The 21832-nt window shown below is 39.4% G+C and overlaps 1 protein-coding gene across 7 annotated transcripts in view; it reads right to left on the bottom strand.

Annotated features, from left to right (window-relative positions):
• Positions 1–21832, bottom strand: part of ZIC3 (Zic family member 3) — a 421061-nt gene that overhangs the window by 326591 nt on the left and 72638 nt on the right. The window lies entirely within an intron of this gene.

Below are 21832 nucleotides of genomic sequence, written 5' to 3'. Positions count from 1 at the left end.
TCTAGGAAGAGAGAACAGCATGAGGAAAGACACTAAGTTACAAAAGCACAAGGTGTATCTGAGGATCAACTGATTTAATGGGAGCAAAGGGTATGTGAGGAGAAAGTGAAAACAACTAAGTTAACCTAATTTTGGAGCAACTTATCTGCCCATTTTGATGTTATTTTGGTAGTGGGTAGCCATAGGTACAGTTCCTTGGTGTCTGATTTATCAATTAACCCTTAAGCCACATACCTTTCTTCAAAAGAATATTTCAAGGATCAAAAAGGCTCTTACAAAGGCTTTTCATCCAAGATGATATTTATTATTCCTACCTAAGCTTACCTTTTTTTTATAAACATGGTCATTGTTTCCTATAACAACGTGATAAACAGGTTTGTTTATTTTGTAAAGGAAGGTAAGGCCAAACAACAAAGATGGGAATCATTTTCAATTCTTTAAATACTTTAGATGATATTTTATTTCTATGAACATATTTTCCTGTTATTGTAAATTTATACTAAGTAAATAATGATGGCATTAACTGGCATTCTTGGTGTGCTTTTGATCATCTTTCTCAAAAAGCAACTGCCAAGAGAATTTTCTAACAGACATCACTTAACCACTAAGTGGCTGCAAGTGTTAAAGGCAATTAAGCAATCATTATTTAAGAAACACAATGAAAATTACCTAGTTTCTCTACTAAAGAACTTAAAACATATTACACACACACATACATTCATACCACAGGGACCTTGGATGTATTATTTTACTGTACATTTTAAAAACTGGACCAGGTCTTCATCATCAGAGGTGTTGATTCTAATCTTATTAAGAGTCCTCAGGCCAGGGATTCACTTCAGAATCCCGGCTCTGCCACTTATTATATGTGTGGTCTTGGGCAAGTTACATAACCACTCTGAGCCTCTCAGTTTCCACATAAGTAACAAGTAGATAATTTCACCTCCTTCAAAGGGTTTTTGTGAAAATTAAATTAGACAATGCATGCAAAGTGTTTAAGCACAGTGACTGACATATAAAATCTGCTCAATAATTGGTAACTGCATTGTTATTATAGACAAAAATAGACTTTTTGGCAAACAAATCTATTTTACATAATGGATTTGTATCTGCACGAAAAAAAAACCCTCTATATGAAACTGAACTGCCCTTAGTATTAGGCTCCTGTACATTTCCTGTCTTTTCCATCACTACATAACTAAACTATTGCCAGATTTAGGATGATACTAGTTTTGAGATGTTTTTAAACTCAGCCTGAAGGGATCATATATTCTTCTTTTAATAATACATCAAGCTCAAACTTTTCCAATGCATTCTTTTCTTTTTATTCTCATGAAACAGGCACTTCTTTCCCATAATTTCAATACAATGTCAAAGCAAAATGACATTTACTAGTCCCTGATCTGATCCACATGCTAGACTGGTCAGTCCAGATCTAAGTACACAGGCAAAACTGCTGAGCTCTTTGCAACCACTGGCATATCTCCAGATTCCCAACAAGGATATACAGTTCTCCTTCACTGACTGAATAGGGAGCTATGTTAAGGCCCTGATGAAACTGGCAAAGTATAAATTACCAAGCTCTCTCTTGCCTCCCTTGCTTTTTAGAAAATACTACATATTTTCATAAACTAACATATTACTGAATGAAGTAAAGGAGGTGGGTGGTAAATAGAGATTATATTTCCCTTCCTGCATCAGGCATAAGACTTAGAAAACTTATGGCTATTCCCCTTTACCCACCCCAAGCATACACATGGACCCCACCCAACCAAACTCTGCACCCCCTCTCCCCACAAAAAAATGTTACATAGAAACTTGGAATAGCCCTGTCTGGCTGGAATGGGAGTAATTATGTAATATCTTGGGGTTTAGAAATTGAGTTTAAGTCCATTCAACATTTATTGAGCATCTAGGCTGTAAGACTATTCTGTGCTTTATATTGAGGGGAATATAAAACTAGGTAAGGTTATGATTTCTACGTTCAAGAAATATGACAAATGAATTTTTATCCAGAGCAGTAATGCACTGTTTCTGCCTGGATTAGCTGACATCTGTTTGAGCCCTAAAATCTTCTGTATTGAGGGATTTTAATAATGAAAGCAAAATAGAAGATAGACCACCAGAGAAGGAAAACACGGAAAGATAGCAGATCTACCATAACAAATCCAATCAGATTGCAATATAAGTGAGGATTGTGGATGCTGAAACCAACCTTTAAAGGCAGCATAAAGCGGTAAGAGGGGCTCTGGGATCAGTCAAACATGTGTTCTGATCCCACTATACCAGTAACTAGCTGTTATCCTTAAGCAAATGATTCAATCCCTCAGAATCTGTTTTCTTTCTGTAAAATAGTAATATTAATAATATGATTACCTGATCCATAAGATTATTTTGAGGCTTAAATAAATTAATGCAGATAAAGCACAACACCTGGCACACAGTAAGTGCTCTGAAGTATTAACTATTAATATTATTATGATTAAGGCTTGAAGCCTTTCTGGTGAAAACGTACTGCTTAAAAGCTCACCTTAGCAAAAGAGACTTGCTTCTGAGACATCACTATCACTAGGAAGCCAGGAAAGTCTTACTCAATCAGGGTCTGAATATAGCTGTACCTGAAAATTAAGGTTCGACTTAGAAAACCCGAAAAGGAAGCCACTGCTTTTTTCACCCCTTAAATAGAGGTGCCTGCAATGTTCTGTCCCAGCACAATTTATTCCAGCTATCACAACCCAAATATACACTCAATAAACACTTTCATCAATTTGCCCTGGCATCACCCCTGAAACACTTAAAATATGGAATATGCTATTAGTACATTTTATCTTCTCCAGCTGTATTTCTAGCTTGTGTGTTCATCAACATCATCAAGACATACCCCTCCTCTTCCTTTTTTTTTTTTTTTTTTTTGGAGACAGAGTCTTGCTCTGTCACCCAGGCTGGAGTGCAGTGGCGCGATCTCGGCTCACTGCAACCTACGCTTCCCGGGTTCAAGCGATTCTCCCGCCTCAGCCTCCCGAGTAGCTGGGACTACAGGCGACTGCCATCACACCTGGCTAATTTTTGTATTTTTTTTAGTAGAGACGGGGTTTCACCAGATTGACCAGGCTGGTCTCGAACTCCTGACCTTGTGATCCGCCTGCCTCGGCCTCCCAAAGTGCTGGGATTACAGGCATGAGCCACCACGCCCAGTCACACCCCTCCTCTTCCTACACACACACACACACACACACACACACACACACTGTAAGGCTCTGTCCCTGTGCTGAGCACTTCATACTCAAATGCCCAAGCCCCAGTCCATGACTCAAGGGGATCTCTGTCCAGTTTGCAAGACAGGATATACTCAGCAAACAATAGCTTAGGATACCTTAGTGCCTAGTGGAAGCCAGTGAACAGTATAGAAGGTAAGGTCTGCAGGGCTCCAGAGGAGACAGAGACTGAAATATTCCCTGGCTTAAAGGCCTTCCAAAGCTTCCCATCTCACTTGGAGTAAAATCCAATGTCTTTACCATGGCTTGCAAGGCTCTGTACGATCAGGCTCCTTCCAAGTTGTCCAGTTTTATCTCCCCCCAACTCTGTACCCACTGGCTCTACTCCAGCCACAATGGCCTCCTTGTTGTCTGTTCAACAGGCCAAGCATGTTGCACCTAGGGGCCTTTGCAGCGGCCATTCTTTCTGTCTGTAAAGTTCTGTCTCTTGATCGTTGCATGGCTGATTCCTTGTCTCTGCTCAGGTCTTAATTCAATGTCTCTTCCTCAGAGAGGCCTTCCCTGACCCCTTATTTAAAGGACTTGCCCCTTCCCCCACCCCTGTCACTTCCTATCACATCATCCACTTTTATTATCTTCATAGCTCACTACTCTTTAGCTAAAATGTCCTCTTCTTGATTGTTTTCCTTCCTGCCTCTGGGTCTTTGCATACGGTATTTACTCTCCATGGAATGCCCTTCTCCTTCTCTTCACGTGGCTTTCTCAATCTTCAGATCTCAGCTGAAGTCTCACCTCCTCAGAAAGGACTTCCCTGATTACTTAATATAAAGCTGCCCATTCCGTCCCCCTGTAACACTACCATTAGTCCCCAGCAGCAGCCTCTTCACTTCCTTCATGACACTATGGCCATCTTCAATATTATACATATCTGTTTTCTTCCTACTCTCACCCTAGACTGAAAGTTCCATGAGGACAGGGATTTTTGTCTGCTTTGTTCACCACTGGGGTTGTCAGGGAAGGCTTCACTGAGAAGGTGAAATTTGAGCAAAGTCCTGAAGATGGGGCTAGTACTACTGTTACTAATACATTGAGTGCAGATATCCTACCTGACTTTTAAAGCCCTCCATAACCTGGACAGACCTTATCTAGATAGTCATTTTTCTCACTCATCCACTAGAACACACTGTGCAATCTCATCAGACCTGTCTCACTTATTCCTACCTAGAAAGTCTTTCATATTTCCTGACCACAATCTTTAAAATGCCGTGATAGAGGTACTATCATTACACTCATTTTACCCATGACGAAACTGAGGGTCAGAGAGGTTAAATAACTTGTCTAATTTCACACAGCCAGTAAGTGCTGGAGCAAGATTGGACCCCAAATCTATTTGAACTTCAGAGCCTGTATTCTTAAAATATTACAGGATGCCAAAAACATAAGAGAATAGGCAGCACGGAAGACATTTAAAAATGCATAAAGAGAGCAAAACAGATCCTCAATTAAGTCTGTTTGACTCCAAAGTTTGCTCATAACCTCTGTGTAGGGTCGCACATGTCCAGGTTTGTCTGGAAAAATCGTGGTTTACTTCTGTTTTCCCAGCCTAATTATCAACAGTGTACCCTTTCACTCTCAATTGTTGAGATTTTTAAGAAGATTTTATATATATATATATATATATATTTTTTTTTTTTTTTTTGAGATGAAGTCTCACTCTGTCACCCACGCCGGAGTACAATGGTGTGATCTCAGCTCACCACAACCTCCGCCTCCAGGGTTCAAGTGATTCTTCTGCCTCAGCCTCCCAAGTAGCTGGGATTACAGGCATGTGCCACAACACCCAGCTAATTTTTGTATTTTTAGTAGAGATGGGGTTTCACCATGTTGGCCAGGCTGGTCTCAAACTCCTGACCTCAGGTGATCCACCCACCTCGGCCTCCCAAAGTGCTGGGATTACAGGCATGAGCCACCGCGCCCGGCCAGAAGATTGCATATTTTACACTTAACAGCACATCTGGCCTTCCCAACTCTCACAGTGCCATTTCTCTCACTGTTGAGAAATTAAGAAAAATGAAAAAAGAAAAAAAAGTTCTTCTTTTGTGTTTTCTGGCACCACATTTCCATTATGGAAATGAATTGTGTTTTCCATATGTTACATTAGCATTCCTTGAAAACCATATTTGACAATAAGTGTATAGGAAGGAATGCATCTGTATGAGCAATAAACATTGGTTGAATACTACTGGAAAATAATAAAAATAAGTCAAATTTGGTTTCAATAAATGGTCTGTTTATCATTATAACCCCTAATACTCACTGAGAGTTTCATATGTGCTAGTCATTTTACATGCATCACTCCATTCAATCTTCACAAGAACTATCATCGTCCCCATTCTTTTGTTTTTATATTTTACTTTTTTAAAATTGGCAAATAAAAATTATATTTATGGAGTATAATGGGATATTTTGATATATGTAGGCATTGTGGGATGATTAAATCAAGCTAATTAACATATTCATCATATCATATACTTAACATTTTTTGGTGACAAGAACATTTAAGATTTACTCTCTTAGCAAATTTCTTTTTTTCTTTTCTTTTTTTTTTTTTTTTAGCAAATTTCAAGTAGACAATAAAGTATTATTAAGTATAGTCACCATGCTGTATATTAGATCTCTGGCACTTATTTCTCCTAGCCGAAATTCTGTACCCTTTGACCAGTATCTCCCCATTCCCTCTCTTACACCCAGACCCCAGCCTGTGGTAACCATCATTCTATTTTCTTCTTCTATGAGTGTGAAGTTTCTAGATTCCACATATAATTGAGATCATGCAGTATTTGTCTTTCTGTGTCTAGCTTTTTTCACTTAGTATGTTTTTCGGGTTCATCCATGTTCTCAAAAAGGACAGGATTTTCTTATTTTCTAAAGCTGAATAGTATTCCCGTGTGTGTGTGTGTGTGTGTGTGTGTGTGTGTGTGTGTGTGTGTGTGTGTAGCATATAAAGAATAGTATTCCATTGTGTGTGTATATATGTGTGCATGTATATAGCGTATAAACAAAATGCAACACACACACACATGTATATATGGACATTGAGGTTGATTCCATATCTTGGCTATTGTGAATGGTGCTGCAACAAACACGAAAGTGCAGACAACTCTTTGACATGCTGATTTCATTTCCTTTGTATATATACCAAGAAATGAAATTGCTGGATCATATTGTAGTTCCGTTTTTAATTTTTTGAGAATCCGCCATACTGTTTTCCATAATAGCTGTGATAATTTGCATTTCTACCAACAGTGTACAAGGGTTCCCTTTTCTCCACATCCTTGCCAACACTTATTACCTTTTGTCTTTTTTTTTTTTTTTTTTTTTTGAGCCTGTTGCCCAGGCTGGAGTGCAGTGGTGTGATCTCGGCTCACTGCAACCTCCACCTCCCAGGTTCAAGTGATTCTCCTGCCTCAGCCTCCCAAGTACCTGAAATTACAGGCGCGTGCCACCATGCCCGGATAATTTTTGTGTTTTTAGTAGAGACAGCGTTTCGGCCATGTTGACCAGGCTGGTCTTGAACTCCTGACCTCAGGGGATCTGCCGGCCTCGGCCTCCCAATGTGCTGGGATTGCAGGCATGAGCCACTGCACCTGGCCTCTTTTGTCTTTTTGATAGAAGCTCTTCTAACAGGTGTGAGGTGATATCTCACTGTGATTTTAATTTGCATTTCCCTGATGATTAATGATGTTGAACACTTTTTCATATAGCTGTTAGGTAGTCTATGTCACCTTTTGATAAATGCCTATTCAAATCCTTTATCCACTTTTTAATTGGGTTATTTGGTTTCTTGCTATTGAGTTCTTTGAGTTTCTTATATATTTTGGATATTAACCCCTTATCACATGCATAATTTGCACATTTTTTCTTATCATTAACCCCATTTTAAGGATAAAACAACTTGAGGTTCAGGGAGGTAAAGTGACTTACCCAAGATCCCAAAGTTGCTGAGTGGCAGAGCTAAAATTCAAACCCAAATCAACCTGATTCTGAAGCCTTCGTGTTTAACCATAGGGAGGTACTACCCGTACTACATTGCATTGCCTCATAACTGCATTCAAAAGACAAAATCGGCTGGGCACAGTGGCTCATGTCTGTAATTCCAGCACTTTGGGAGGCCGAGTCAGGCAGATCACTTGAGGTCATGAGTTCGAGACCAGCCTGGCCAACATGGTGAAACCCCGTCTTTACTAAAAATACAAAAATTAGCTGGGCATGGTGGCATGTGCCTGTAATCCCAGCTACTTGGGAGGCTGAGGCACGAGGATTGCTTGAACCCAGGAGGTGGAGGTTGCAGCGAGCCGAGATCGTGCCACTGCACTCCAGCCTGGGCAATGGAGCGAGACTCCATCCAAAAAAAAAAAAAAAAAAGTCAAAATCACTACAGAATGCCCAATATTTATCATACAAAAGAAATACAAAAGGAAATGACTTCCCTAAAGTCCTACTCAAGCACTTTTAGTGATACATAAACATTTATATGATCTCCCTCCCAAATTATAGAAATGTAGCTAATGAAAAATAGCAAAACCTACAATGAAATGTTGTGTATTCAATCTCCTCTTTGCCTTTGTGACTGTATCCCCACCCAAGGCCACACATGGGAGGGAGCCCAAGTAGAGCACACCAGCAAATTTGCACTTGGGGAGTGAATGGAATATGATGTGGTGCAAACCCGAATTGTCCCACCTTCCTGCAAACAGTCACTATATTCAACTCTACCCACATCTCTGAACACCTGCTATGTGCTCACAACACTGGGCCAGTCACTGAGGATACAGAGGTGAAAAAAAGACAGTTTCCATGTTCGAGTCCCCACTTCCTGTGTTTAGAGGATGGAGGGAGAAAAGAAGAGGAGCAGTGCAAAAAAGACCAGTATAAGAGCTTCATTCCTCCTCTGAACTCCCTTAGCACATTTGCTGTACCTCTTTTCTGGCACTTTCACTTACTTTCTATCTGCTATTTTATAGAAAGGCAGTGTAGTGAATTAGCAAGCAGTGAGCTTGCCAACCAGACTTGGCCTTAAATCCCAGTTTCTCTACTTGAGCAGCTGGGTGACCTTGAATAAGTCATTTAACCTCCTTTGACCTCAGTTTCCTCACCCTGAAAATGAGATTTATAATATCTATCTTACAGGATTGTTGAAAGGAGTCAATTGGAAAGGTACTTTTGTAAAATGCCTCACATGGGACCACGAACATAGTAGTTATTCAATAAAGAGCACCACTTAATGTTCTTATGACATGTTTTATCTCCTGTACTAGCAGATGAGCTCCTTGTAGGCTCTACCTGAATGCATTTATCTGTGAATCCTCAGAATATTGAGCACATGGTCTTGCATATAAGAAACTCAAAAATAGCTGTAGAGAGAATCAAAGAATGAACAAATTATTATAGTTCAAGTACAGTAATCTGTGATCAAAAGTATTACAAACAATGTGATTGTAATTTCAAGGGATTCAAAGAAGGGCAGCAACACATGTAGTTATAGAAGGCAAAAGAGAAAATGAAGGGTCAGGAAAAGCTTTAAGGGAAAGATGGATATTGCTAGTGGAAGAAATGACATGGAAAAACATTTCTGCCTGAGGGGGTTTAAACCCATGTCTGTCTGGCTTCAATGTCTCACTGTTCCCAAAGTTATGCCAGACCACCCCTCCTATAGCTAAAGTGTAAAGTTGTGGCATACTAAAAAGCCAAGAAACGCAAGTCCCAGTCTGTCAAAGACTTGGGTTATCTTAGGCCTGGTACTTCACCTCTCTAAGCCTAAAGTTCCTCATCTGTAAAACTAGGACTTAAAAACAAGGACATCTATCTCCGTAGTTGTTTAGAGACATGTGCTCCACAAATGGCAGCAGCAATTTCTATTCTATTTTCTTCCCAGTGTTGCAAATGAATCTGCTCACACACGCTTCAAATTTGGCAAAGCAAGTCCGACATTTATGTGTACTAAGCTGGCCAGGCATCCCAGTTGCCTGGAATATTCGATTTTGCATAAAGCTTTGTATGTTGCTTTTTAGGCCAGTTTTGATAAATGCTATAAGATCTTGGAGCATCTGAACTCTTTTTGGCATGACTGGAACTTCATACTGCATGAAGTTGTGGTAAAATGAGATTGCTGGGTAATTTTATAAGATTTAGGATCATTAACAAATTTTGGGAAACATTTCCTCTAAAGGAAAATAAAATGAACTAAAAGCTGGCTAAAATGCTGATTCAGCTTGCTGATAGCAGCAGTCCTGAAGAAGAAAATGAGAGTATTGCCATCATGCAGTAAACAAGGAGCTAGACCTAGAAGGCGATGACACGGGGGCACCAATGGGGAGCTTTGCCTGTTCATTTTTATATCCAGTATTATTGGTTTCAAGGTAAATAAAGCTATAGACTATATCAGACAAAAAGGAGGGAGCTTCCAGAACCATGATGATATATTAAATTCCATCCCAGGCTCAATAAACTATGACTTATAAGGCTTGTAAAATCTTTACAGGGCTCCTGACAGCTCCACATGTGCTGATGGCCAGAAGAATGGAACCTTTTGCAAAACATCTGCTAAATCATGCATCTTGGCTTGAATGTCTCTGTCTGCCCATGAAGACAAAATACAGAGTGGAGTGCATTGAGATTTGAGGGAGTAGATGTGGGTGTTTCTGCACAATATAGAGCCTCCTTATTTAAAGTGGCATTTCGTCATAGCTTCCATCTGTAAGATGCATTTTTGACCATATTGGATAAAAGCTGCTCTCTCTTAATTTTAACCATGCCTGAGCAACATGACTTTGTTTGCCACATATTGAATTATATTAAGGGTCTACTAGAAGACACAAAGCTTCTAGTAAGTTCTGAAAAACATAAGCTTGAATAGATTACACTCAACAGGCTAAAAGAGTTTCCTATTAATTTTAACTGGAGTTCATGTCTACATGGGAAAAAAAATAGACTTTCACAGACAAGCAAATAGTTTTCCATTGTCCAGAAAAGTTGCAAATAAGAGTGACTGGAACTTTTTCATATCATGCTGAGTTTTGCTTCAGGACTCAAATGCTTGCGGGGTGAGAACATCATTGAGAAGTGAGCTGATCAAAGGGGCTTTCCTCTTTCACCTTTCCAATGCTATGTTGTAAATTTTCAAGGTTTTAAATAGTGTATTGCTCAGATGTTTGGCATGCAAGTAAGGAAGAAAAGGAATTAAAATGGTGTTCTTCCTTCTCTCCACTCTCCTCTCAGCTTTTACTGACTGCTTCACTTGCTGGCCTCACAGGACTGTGTAGTGTGGGAGAAGAAACATGCTTGGCTGAGACCCCTGAAACCGAAGTCAATACCTTCCACCCCTCCAATCTCTAATCATATCCTTGGGATTGAGACTAGCCAGGTTTAACAGTGATGCCACCTTTCCAACTGTCCACTGAATTTGCTTAGTTGATTACCTTCTAAAAATACTGGAGCAGGAGAAGGTGATTTCCAGTATGTCTGATTACAAGCACAAGAGAAAATTTTCACTGGCCCCTATCTCAGAAGATTGGATCCAATTGGAAAGCAACCAAATCCTAAAGTTCACTGGCCATTTACTAAGCATCTATCACATGCCAGGCACCATGTTTGGCACAGTATGTAGGTACAGCAGTAAAGAGGTGGCATGAGCATGAACTCATGAAGTTCAGCAGAGCAGATAGGCAAGCAACCAGATTAAGTGCAAGACAGAGGGATAACTGCTATGATAGGGGGTACAAAGGTGAGGCTGGTATAGTCTGTGCTCACAGCGAGCTCAGGGCCTAGTGGGAGATATGTACTAGCAAATAAACAATTACAATACAGAGTGATAGTCTATGGGAGAAGGGAGCTCAGGGACTGTGGGAGCACAGAAGAGAAGATGACTCCTTCCTCTATTTGGGGGAGATGGGAAAGGGCTTCACATAGGAGGTATCATTAAACCAGATCCTGAAAAATGAAATGGCTCAGGAAGTAGGAAGTTTAGGACTACAGCATACTAGCAATCACAATTTTCCACCTTCAAGTGACTGTGACCTTTGAGTAATGGCTGATGTAATCTTCACACAAAGAGCAGTAAAGAGTTAAATCTCACTTCTGCCAGTCCTTTTAAGGTTCTTGCAATCCCAGGGGAGGAAGGACTCTAATCCTGCCTCATAGCAGTAGTAGGAATGCTTCAAAGGGAGGAAACTAAGAAACATCAAAGACAGGGTGTGTTTCTGGGTAAGGGGAAAGAGCCCTGGGTTTGAGTTCCAGCTCCACCACTAACTAAGTAAATAATTAAATAAATAACTCCATGAGCTTCAAGAAAACTTTGGACTTTCTCTCAGACTCAGTTTCTTGATCTGTAGAATGGTAATAATCTTGTCTGCCTCTCAGTATGGTTATGAGGATCAAGTGGAATGATACAGCGAAGGGGCTTTGTAAACTATAAAGCCTCATACGAATGTTAGCTATTGTTTCCTAGAAGGGGAGTGGTGGCCAGAGGTCAGAGGAGCAATTGGGGTTTATTCCTGGTGTCCTCTACCAGGAAGCTGGTCTTTTTTCAGTGAAACAAGCAGGCTTCCTGAGGGAAATGCACAGCCCTTTCCATCATTCATGCAGAGAGTGAGAGAGAAAACAGTGTCCTGTGTGGCCAGGCAGCCTGGATGGCTGCCTTCGTGGTCTGAGGGATGATGCAGTGAGTCCTGCTGTCTTGGACTGGAGGACAACAGAAAGTACCCAGAAACCCATACAGCATAGTAAAGATTCAGACCAACTCAGAAGGGAAGGAGATGGGAAAGCTAAAACAGATAGAAGCTGAACAGGTAATAAAGAGCACTGTTAAGAGAGTGTGGGGGAAGCAAAGGCTTAACAAAGTGGAGCCAGCATAGCAAAGTGGTTAAGAGCACAGACTTCAGAGCACAAAGCCCTGGACCTCAAGACCCATCATACAATCTTAGATCAAGTGGCAAATGGGTTTACTAGTTTACTAGTTTACAATGATACATTGCCTCCCTGAACATGTCTTCCCTGCCTGTCCCATTGACTTTGGACTTGGCCATATAACCTGCTATGGAAAATGGAATATGAGTGGACATCACATATGCTACATATAAGCAAGGGAAAGCTTTAAATGGGTGCCATGGTTAGAATATGTCCCCCCAAAATTCACATGTTGAAATTCTAACACTGAAGGTGATGGTACTAAGAGGTGGAGCCTTGGGAGGTGATTAAGTCACGAGGGCAGAGCCTTCATGAATGAGATTAGTGCCTTAATAAAAGAGGCCCCAAGGGAGCTCATTCACCCTTTTCAACATGTGAGGACACAGCAAGAAGGTACTCTCTATAAACCAAAAAGCAGGCCCTTGCCAGACAATGAATCTTCCAGAGCCTTGATCTTGGACTTCCCAGCCTCCAGAACTGTGAGAAATAAATTTCTGTTGTTTATAACCACCCAGTCTATGGTAGTTTTGTTACAGCAACTTGAATGGACTAAGACAATGAGCTTGCATAATTTGGCTCTGCCCCTCTTATTCCTGCCCTATGAAAATAGCATGCCTTACATAGTGGCTACGCTTTCAGCCTGGATTCCAGAATGAGAAGAGTTGTGGGGCCAAGCACAGCCAAACTGAATAAGAGCCCAGCAGATCTACACCTGAACTGCAGCCTTCACATAATGTAAACAAGAAATAAATGGGAGTTTAACTTAAGGGTCCACAAACTACAGCCAATGAGGATAAATATGGCCCACACCTGTTTTTGTACAGCCTGTGAGCTAAAAATGGCCTTTACATTTTAAAATGGTTGAAAACGCATCAAAAGAAGAATGATATTTCATGGCACATGAAAGTTCCATGAAATTCACATTTACATATTCATCAATAGAGTTTTTTGGAACACAGTCATATTTATCTATTTACACGATATATATGGCCACTTTTGTGCCACAATGGGAGAATTGAGTAGTTGTGACACTGACTGTATGGCCCACAAAGATTAAAATATTTACTATCTGGACCCTTTTTTAAAAAAATTGCCAGACTCTAGTTTAAGCCCAGAGATATTGGGATTATTTGTTTGTAACCTAAGCAAAGATAACTAATATAGTAAAATACTTAAGTTCACCAAACCTCAGTTTTCTCATCTGCTAAATGGAAACAAAAATAGAACCAACATCATTGAGTTTTTAGAAAATTAAATAATATAGTGCATCTAAAACACTTAAGATGATGCCTGGCACTTAGCAAGCATTCATAATTATTATTAAGGGGTTGTAAGCTTCCTACAGCAACTATGAGAAAAAAGGAGAAAGACAAATGAAAGGAAAACAGAACATGAGAACAAATGTAATAAATTGTCACACTGACTTCAACCGGTTCATAAATCTGTTTCAAAATCATTCACAAGGTGTAGCTTGTTCATCAGATCTCTTTCAGGCTCAAGTCACATGTTAAGAGCCCCCACAGGGACATTGTTAATGTCAAAAATGTCTTCCCCTGACTATCTTTCTGCTCCTTGGGCTGGTCCCCAGATGGTAATCCATCTGGGGCCCTCCTACTTGATAGCCAAAAATTGTTGAAGGGAAAATGAATAATGCCCTGAAAAGGAATGGTCACACTATTCTCCAATCCACATTGAATGAGGATTGGTAGTGCAACTGAATCCCAGTGGTTAGAAAATTGCACATAAATTATTTCAATACAGTTTTGCTCCTTAACACACACACACACACACACACACACACACACAGATAGATAGATTAGATAGATAGATAGATAGATAGATAGATTAGATAGATAGATAGATGGATAGATAGATAGATAGATAGATAGAGTCATCAATATAAATCGTCATGTTCCATGCTTACTCTATTGTGATCTTCATTCTCTGGGAGCCTAGAAGAAAAAAGCAGCACAAAGATTTAAAGGGTGATCAAGAAGGGCATTTCAGGGCCCTTTGGATCTCAGAAGAGAAAACACATTAAAATCCTTTAGAAAAGAACAAAAGTGCTAGACCATTCTACTCCACTGTTTCTGGAGCCCTGGGAGACCTTTCTAAAATTAAATTAATTCCCTCTCTCTCTTTCTAAAAGCAGATCCAGTGGCAAGCCTATGTGAGCCACCTGATTCAACTCCACATTTTCCCTGGAGTAATCTATGCTAGGCAGAATATTGAAAAGAATTCCCAAAGTAGTAGAGTTTGAGTTAATTACTTTATTTAACTTCTACAGTTCTAAAACTGAAGTGTCTCACAGGTGATCTTTTGAAGGCTAGATGATGTGGAAATATTTTAGTCATTGGCCAAATATTTTGTTCTTTTCTCCTTTTCCAGATGTAAAATCCATTAGTTGCTAAGGCTGCCTCTGTGTTGCTGTAAAATGGGAACCAGAGTGCTTTTCTCAGAAATATTAGATACTCCAAAAGTTTCTTTGGAAGCTCACCATTCAGAGCATCTGTAACATAAGGCTGAAAACTCAAAGGTACCTCTCCCTTGATATTTGCTATGAGGAATTTATCAGGCTCTTCTGAATCTGCTAAATCATCTTGACGGCTTGCTGCAGCGTTTTCAAAAACACATGCACTATTTTGTCATGGATATTACCTTTTTATTTTTTATAAAGAGTCTAAACAAGCTAAAAAGCTTCCAAGTAATTTGGGACTAAAGAGAAAAACATTTCCAAAAGGTCCCAGTGCAGCCCCTCTGCTGGCACCCCAGGACTGGCTACACAGGGCTGAGCAGGCAACAAGACCTGTTATGCTGATTGCAGTGGCTTGGGTAGAACCCCAAAGACATTACTGCTTCTTTCTTACCTTTTTCGTTAAGGATGTGAGGGTGATCTGGCTGCAACATCTGTCACCCCATTGATCGCCAGGATTGACTGAGCTGATCTGGATGGCTCTGTGTGTGTGTGTGTGTGTGTGTGTGTATGTGTGTGTATATGTGTATATATATGGTATATAGTATACTACATATACATATATACACATATGTATATACACACGTATATATACACATATATATACACACATGTACACATATACACACACATACATACAGTCATAAGATTATAACATATTTTTACTGTACCTTTTCTATGTTTAGATATATTTAGATACACAAATACTTAGCACTGTATTACAGTTGCCTACAGTATTTAGTACAGTAACATGTTGTACAGGTTTGTAGCCTAGGAGCAACAGGTTGTACCATATAGCCTAGGTGTGTAGTAGGCTATATAATCTAGGTTTGTGTAAGTGCACTCTATGATGTTCACAGAATGACAAAATTGCCTAATGACACATTTCTCAGAATGTATCTCCATCATTAAACAATGCACGACTGTATATATGTGTGTGTGTGTGTGTGTGCACACGTGCACTTGTGCATATGGAATAAAAGAATGAATGAATGAACGAACCTATCAATCTATCAATGAATTCAGGTATTCAAAAGTAAATGAAACCAGCTATTCAGAACCTATGAAAGAAATGGCTAAGCATTAATTGCAGAGATTTGTATCTCTTCCTGGGTTTCTCAGAGCCTTTTGGTTAAATTTCTGGTTCTCTGTGATGAACTTGACAAGGAGGGTTGTTAAGCAGTGAGTGAGTGGGATTATGGGTACATAACCTACTACTTCATTTGCTAGGCAACTATAATTCTAGCAAACACACTACAGTGTGGCTGGAGAAGTATAAGAGATGTGTTCCTGCACCCACTAGGACTGTGAAAGCATTGCCTTCCTCTCCTGTCCTTCAGCTTCTGTCCTTCTTGGGCTGGCCCTAAAGAAGACTCACGTTCATCAACCCAATTGTGTCTTTGGCACCAAGAAACCTACTTATTATATCACCTTATCACCTTCTTGATCTCTCTCTCTCTCTCTCCCTCTTGCCTTCCTCTGCCCTGAATCAGAACAGGAGGTGATAGTCCTAGTGGTAGTGGTGATGGTAGGTGGGTGACATGGAATTGGGCAGTTCTGAGGGGTCTCAGTTGATTTCCTGATGGAAATTTAACTACCCTCAATTTTTTTTTTTTTTTTTTTTTTTTTTGAGATAGAGTCTCGCTCTGTCACCCAGGCTGGAGTGCAGTGGTGCCATCTCAGCTCACTGCAACCTCTGCCTCCCGGGTTCAAGCGATTCTCCTGCCTCAGCCTCCCGAGTAGCTGGGACTACAGGCACCTGCCACCACGCCCGGCTAATTTTTGTATTTTTAGTAGAGACGGGGTTTCACCATGTTGGCCAGGATGGTCTCGATCTCTTGACCTCATGATCCGCCCACCTAAGCCTCCCAAAGTGCTGGGATTACAGGCCTGAGCCACGGGGCCCGGCCTTCAAATTTTTACCCAACTCTTACAATAGGTATGCACATTAAGGCGGCCCTTCCCTTTCTACAAAAATCCATCTCTTATGAATGACCTCAATCCTAACCCACTGCATTAAATTAGGGTTTTACTTATTGTAGTCAGTTCTAAATGTGGGTTATGCAAACAATGGATTATCTACAGAAGGTTTGAAAGTCTAAACTGGCTTTCTGCTTGTTCCCCCAACCTTCCACCCACCCTCACCCCAACACATACACACTCACACACCTTACCTGTTTTCTCTTAATTGGTGTGACCTCAAGCAATACGACCAATTTTATCATTAACCTATGAAAAAAATTAATTGGATGTCAAATATGTTGCGCAAAAGCTTCTATAATCCAATCAAACGTTTGGCTCTGGATTGTTTTGCTTGTATATGAGGTGATGAAAACAAAATGAATGTGTCAGGCACTGTGGGAATTGTTTCAAATTTCTGAAGCCAATAAGGTACCACTCTGTAAATTACTATTTCAGTATATTAAACACATCCCTGGTCATCTTAATGAAGAAATATTTCTCCAAGAATGCCAGTTTACTCAGAGGAATAACTTCCCAGGTTAATAACTATTAGCATGTGATCACTTCTATAGGTAGGGAATATTTTATACTATATTGGGTTCATTGTTTAATTGGCTGGATGCTATTATGAAGCTGCTGAAAAGAAATAAACTTGCAATTATTGTTAACTATAAATCTTAATGATTTATATTAATAACTTGGGCCTGACTACATGTTCAACTGTGACAGTAAGAACAAAGTACTGGTAGAGCAGATAAGGTTCAATATTCAGGAAAGAGCATTTATTAAGAGGAGGAGACAACTTGAAATGATCAATCAGAGTGGATAATAATATGAACTGCTTCCAGTTACAAATTAATGATTTGATGACCGGGTGCGGTGGCTCATGCCTGCAATCCCCATACTTTAGGAGGCGGGGGTGGGTGGATCACTTGAGGTCAGGAGTTCAAGACCAGCCTGGCCAACATGGTGAAACCCCATATCTACTAAAAATACAAAAATTAGCCAGGCATGGTGGCATGCACCTGTAATCCTAGTTACTCAGGAGGCTGAGGCAGGAGAATTGCTTGAACCTGGGAGGCGGAGGTTGCAGTGAGCTGAGATCGCACCACTGCACTCCAGCCTGGGCGACAGAGCAAGACTCCATCTTAAAATAAATAGATAAATAAATAATAATGATTTGAACACTTCCGCAGAGCAGTTAGGAAATTATTTACATGTAGTAATCTTAAAATGAATCATCCCTCTCTGTGGTAATCTTACCTATCTGTCAAGTCCCAGCTCAAATGCTGACTTTATGAAGCATTCTTGGATTTACCAAAAGGACCATCAAGAAAGAACAGAGTGGACAAATGTCCAAGTATGGGATAGAGTTTGGCTTGTTCTTGGAGCTGAAAGGAGGTCAGTATCGCTGGAAACTGGTGAGCAAGGATGAAACTGGGAGCAAAGGGAACTGGCATGGTAATGGAGGCAGTCTTTACTGTGGAAGTATTAGAAAGTAACTGAAAAAACTTTACTCTAGGGGTATAGATAAGGGTAGAATTAGGTGGGAAATATGATCCCACCCACTTTCTCAAAGAGCATTCTTGCTGCAGTTTAAAGTACAGGTAAAGGGAGATAATAGTGGAAAGAAGACCAGTTAATAAGCTTATTGAGTTGGCCAGGTGAGAGATAATGGTAGCTTAGACTAGCGTTGTGGCAGTGGAGGTGTTAAAAAGTACACAGATTTACTACATTTTGGAGGTAAAAATGTCAGGACTTGATGAATGAAATACAAAGCGTGAAGTTTAAAAAATCAGTATGAAGGATATTTTTCAAGGTATGGACATTAATTGCTAGTTCTCTGGTTATGACACAGAGATAGAGAACCCTAGAGGCTCAAAAATAGCAGTTTGGGGATATCTTTTAATTAAGAGGTATTTGTACAATAAGGGTCAGTCAAATCACTTCTGTGCCAAAGCATCTAGGACTAATTTTGTTCCACTCAGCTGGACTCACCCTCCTTAGTCAAGGTTTAACCAGTGAATTTATTAAGAAATATTTATGGAGGGTCTATTGTGTGGCTAGTACTACTCATGATCAATGTGAGGGCAAAAAATAGCCCTCAAAAAGTAAACCAGAGCTTTTCTAAAGTCCAATTTATTAACTGGCATTCCTATTAGCAATACACAACCTTAAAGAACAAGCCACTCTCTAGTTAGAAATGATATTCTGGGTCAAGTAACATAGCTATTGATGAGAAAAAAAATATTTTAAAAATATACAAATTAGACAAATATTTCAATAGATGTAAAAATAAGTTGGATCTTGGGTTCAATGTCAGGAATTAGGGAAAAGGTGAAATAACATGGCAGGTAAAATAAACAAGGAATGTTATATTTGAAGCACTAAACTCTAAGTCAGTTATAGTTCCATTTCTGCTACTAACTTTTTGACCTTAAGCAAAAAGTTCCTTTTGTTTCTGGGCCACAGTTTTCTCATTTACCAGATAAGTAAGGTAGATTAAATGATCTCTAAGATTTTGTTCAACTCCAACACTCTGTGAGTCTGGTTCACAAAAAGTCTAACTGAGAGTTTCAAATCTAGAGATAGAGTTAGGTTACTATAATAAGCTTTTCCTAAGACAATAAGGAGATGAAATATGCACAACATAAAATAATTTCTTAAAGTTATATATTGTCAAGGCATAAAAGAGTTAGAAACATGGAAATTAAAAGTTGTAACATCAACAGGTAATCCAGAAAAAGGAAATTTATAGAGTAACAGAATAAGAAGTTCTCAGTGTTTCCACAGCATAATCAGGAGAGAGTGATCTGTTCTAGGTAGTTTAGTTGTTTAGACAGAAATGTACCAAGGGTAAAGAACAGGGAGTCTTTAGGACCCCAGAATTTGACAGAAACATACTAGAAACCCAATTTGTCTTTCCCTTTACTGTGATTCTCTGTTCATGAAGCTTCCAAGTGGTAGATTACATTACCAAGTGGGGTGCCTATCAGCCAGCTGGTCCCATTTATCGGCCTAGGGGCCACTCTCATAGTAAACTAATTAACCAACTTTCTGATTTACATTTAGTCTCTCATGGGGATTTGAAGAGTGAATTCATTCACTGGAACCAGAACACCCCTTGGTCACAAGAATAAAATGTGTTTCTGTATCCACAAGGATGAAAACCAGCCCCTGGAGCCAAAGTGGTCTCAAAGGCATAGGAAACATAAAACCCTCAAAGGAAGTAAATATACCACATGAGTCAGAGTTGTTTTATATTTTGGTTGAGATGCAGCATGTCATGGTGGTGGTGGTGATTGTTGTTAAGAACTGAAACACTGGCTTCTCCAGCTTTTCAAGTACTTGTGAACAGCAAGCAGCAGCCTTGCAAGGGCTGGTCTCAACCCATTTCTTTCCTCCCGTGTCTAGTTTACACATTCCTATGGCACCAAGTTTCCATAACCCTTTAAACTGTGAGAAAAGTACACTATATAGTAGTAAAAATCAACAGTCAATTTCATCTTCAAAATGGAAAAAGCACTTGGCAGACATCATTAATTCATCCTTACTACATTCCTATGAGATGAGCATCATCCTTATTTTCTAGATGATAAACCAAAACTTGTCTTACAGGAGCAGGAACGTCTTAGTGTATTAAATAGATCTCAAATATATTCCTCTTTCTTACTTAAATTTCATACTTCTTTTTAAAAGGCAACTAAACTCAGAATTCTTTTCATGTTTACAAGTCGTTTACATGTCATAAAGTGATTTTCCCTTTGTCAAATATGGAGAGTAATTATTAAGCAATGCAAATAGGAGGAGCACTTTGGTGTGTAGCCTCTATTTAAAATTCTAAAATATTTGGAGAGCAAGACTGGGAATTATACTATATTATCAGCAAACTGATTGTGAAAATATTATAAGGAAAAGGATTCTAGAATACAGCTTCAGCATGTCTTTATGTGAACAGCTTCAAAATTACTTCTTCACACAATGTTTTACTATCAGCAGTCAAAGAACTTGGTTCAGTTACAGCAAAAAGTGACAAAATGAAAACCAATTAAATGACATGGGGGGAGGGGCTGTCTGGAAACATCTTGTTTAAATTGTGCAGTAAACATGTGGTTTCTAATTCTCTTGGTTACTGGGTTTCCTCTAAAAGGATGAGAAACCCTTGTTTCCCAGTCCCCTGGTCCTGTACACAATTTTTGTTCCATTTCTGGTATCAACTGGAGCCTGGATTCTTTTACATAAAGAAGAAAATAAAGACCAAGAAACATCAAATTTTTTGGACTTGCTTTGCTTTTCCTTTTTAAAATTTGAATGCAGAAAAGTACACAGGAAAACAAACTATCTGATAATTTGATGTCTGGGCTCTGGGACCAAGAGTTTTAAATTGGGTAAGCCAGCCTGAAAGTACACAGGCTAATGAAAGGTGGCTAACCCCAGAAAAAGCCAAACCAGAAGTTGAGCCCTGGGGAGTAATTAAACTGGGAAAAGACCAAAAATACTTCTACTAGAAAGAAATGAAAACACAAAAGTATAATCTCTCTCCAAACAGACTGATCAACTATCTTAAATAGTGAATGCCCTCTATGATAATTCTCTTTCCCAATCTTGTACTTTTCCTCAGTTCATTTTGAAGAAAAAGTTCAAAGTCTACATTCTGTTGCTGTCAGACATACTTTTCACACCTTGAAGGAAGGGAATTCAAAATTGGTTTTGAAGTGTCTTGCAGACTGAGACCTTTTTTTTTTCTAACCACTTTATTCTGTTCCTTTTAACAATTAGCTACTTATTTAGGAGTGTGGGGGTAAAGGAGAACAGTACCCCCCATGGAAAATAAAATTGTACTTCCACTTTTGAGGCTTTTAAGCTACATTGGACTCAACTTCAATAAGCATGCCAAAAGACCTATTTGAAAGAATAGATTTTCTCTGCCCCAGGCCAAATCCATAAAAAAATACAATTGATCCATCTTTAGGATACCTTCTAAACCCCCTGAAATAAAAGACTACAGCTTCTTTAGCAATGAAATAGATCCTGGGTTAAAAATATATAATATAGAGATATATTTAAAGTTATCAAAGTATATGGTTTATAACAAATTCCTAATCAACCCATGGCTATTCTTCTGTTTGCAAGTCTTCTTAATGATTTTATACAAGGGACCCATTTCATTGAAATGTGTTTCCAGATAATAACAAAAAGAGAACAAGGCAGTAGTTTC

This window comes from Pongo abelii, chromosome X (genome assembly GCF_028885655.2).
Source record: "Pongo abelii isolate AG06213 chromosome X, NHGRI_mPonAbe1-v2.0_pri, whole genome shotgun sequence".
Classification (NCBI taxonomy): Eukaryota; Metazoa; Chordata; class Mammalia; order Primates; family Hominidae; genus Pongo; species Pongo abelii.
Note: the sequence above shows the minus strand (reverse complement) of the source record. Positions and strands in the feature narration are given on the sequence as shown.